This window comes from Tupaia chinensis, unplaced genomic scaffold (assembly GCF_000334495.1).
Source record: "Tupaia chinensis unplaced genomic scaffold, TupChi_1.0 Scaffold148234_1, whole genome shotgun sequence".
NCBI lineage: Eukaryota > Metazoa > Chordata > Mammalia > Scandentia > Tupaiidae > Tupaia > Tupaia belangeri.
The window spans coordinates 5,549,515-5,551,449 of NW_006208084.1; the positions used below are offsets into that span (position 1 = coordinate 5,549,515).

Genomic DNA, 1,935 nt, shown 5'->3' on the forward strand with positions numbered 1-1,935 from the left:
AAGGGAATTAATCTCAGTATGGGAATTCTTTTCGTTACCATTTAAAAGCACTTACTGAATACATATTCTGTGTCAGTTATTGTTCTGGAGTGGAAATCTACTCTTTTCGTCAGTTCTGCATGGCTTTTTTGGGGGTACTATCTCGCTCAATGCAATAGGATTCCAGTGGTCCGTTACTTGGCCATAATTATCTTCCGTGCTGCAGGGGTGAACGCTTCACTCACTTCCACTACTTGGGTTTCTTTTTCTCCTGGATCCATGATTGGTTCAGGGTTGATTTGAAAATTTAAACAGAGCCAATCAGCTCATTAGGTGGGTGGGTATGAATGTTGGAGAAGCCTGTGATAGTGGTTTCCTTCTTTCCCTCCCTCCCTCCTTCCTTCTTTCTCTACTTCCCTCCTTCTCTCTCTCCCTTTTCTCTCTTGTTCTGGAATTACCATGAGAATAATATAAACCTAGAGATACCTTTGGTGGCCAGTGTTATCACAAAGCAATAAGAGAAATGACCTGAGAAGGAAGCCAGGAGAGAGAAAAACAGAACTAAAAAAATAAATGAAATGTATCCTATAGCATTATTTGATCTTCTGGGTCCAGCTGTTCCTAAAACAAGTACTAACCTGAGACTTCACAGTTATGAGTTATTCCCCTTTTTGGACTGAATTAGTTAGTTTGATTTGGATTTCTGCCACTGGTAAATAAGGGATTCTTTACTCTTCCAGTTTCTTTTTTTTTTTTTTCACATGAAAATGTTTTAGTTTATTAATCCTCTCAAGAACAGTCTGCACAATCACCGCAGATAGTCACTGCAGTCTTTACTCCTTCAACTGTTCTCCAATCTCCAGCTCACTTTTTGCCAGCACCAACACTGGCCTTTGCAGTCCCCCTGACTTTCTGCATTCTGTTCTTGCATTCCTTTCACTGTTTTCTTGACATCTTTTTCCTCTCATAAAGGCCATGTCTTGCAAGTCTATGTTTGGGTTCATTTTTCTTCGCATAATCCAAAGAATCATAAATCACGCCAAAGCCAGCTGTCTTGCCACCACCAAAATGGGTTCTGAACCCAAACACAAAGATGACATCTGGTGTGGTCTTGTACATCTTTGCTAGTTTTTCCCGAATTTCTGTCGTAGGTACTGTTGCCTTCCCGGGGTGAAGGACATCAGTGACCGTTTGTTTCCTCTGAAGTCGTCGGTTGGTCCTGAATTTCCTGGTTTGGATAGTTACTGGGTCATTCATGATGGCGGTATATCCTCAAGCAGCCAGGGAGGAAAAGAGCTGATCCAGTTTCTGAACATAATAAGGAATAAAAAGGGGGGGCCAACATGTGGCATGGTGGTTAAGGGCACTGGACTCCCACATGGCCAACCGAGGTTTGAGTCCTGGACCTGGCGACTTGCTTTCTCACTTTTTCTCCTTTCTCTTTCTCTTTTCTCTCTTCCTTTCTGGTCAAACTTACATTAATTGATTAATTAATTAATTAAATAATTCTTTTAAAAAAAGAATAAAGAGGGAAAGGAAACTCTTGGTGGTCTGGTGGTGATCGAGACAAAATTGTTCTCTGCTCTCATGTTGTTTATGGTCTAAGGGGGTGTCAGGCCAATGATTATATCAGCTGGAGTACTTTAGCTTCAAACTCTAGGAAAAAATGTTTCTTTAAGCAGAATAGGAAATTATTAAAGGCTCTTTAGTAAACACAGAACTTCAGGAGGGCAAGGCTTTGAGGTTGCAGAAATAGCATTTTATGGTAGAGCCGGTCAGGTGGAGTCTCCATTGTTAGTCCTGGTTGTCACAGACCCCATGTATGGTCAGCCTCTGACAGGGTGATGTTGAGGACAGGACATTTAAGATACAATAGTACAGCTGCCTCTAAAAATTGGAGGTGACTGCCAATATCCTTCTGAGAAAGGACTCCATGTGGGCGTCTGCATCTGGGTC

At 41.7% G+C, this 1,935-nt stretch overlaps 1 pseudogene; it reads right to left on the minus strand.

Moving 5' to 3' along the window:
* Positions 1-915: 915 nt before the first annotated feature.
* On the minus strand, positions 916-1,270 carry LOC106734081 (40S ribosomal protein S24 pseudogene; annotated as a pseudogene).
* Between the last annotated feature and the right edge of the window lie 665 nt (positions 1,271-1,935).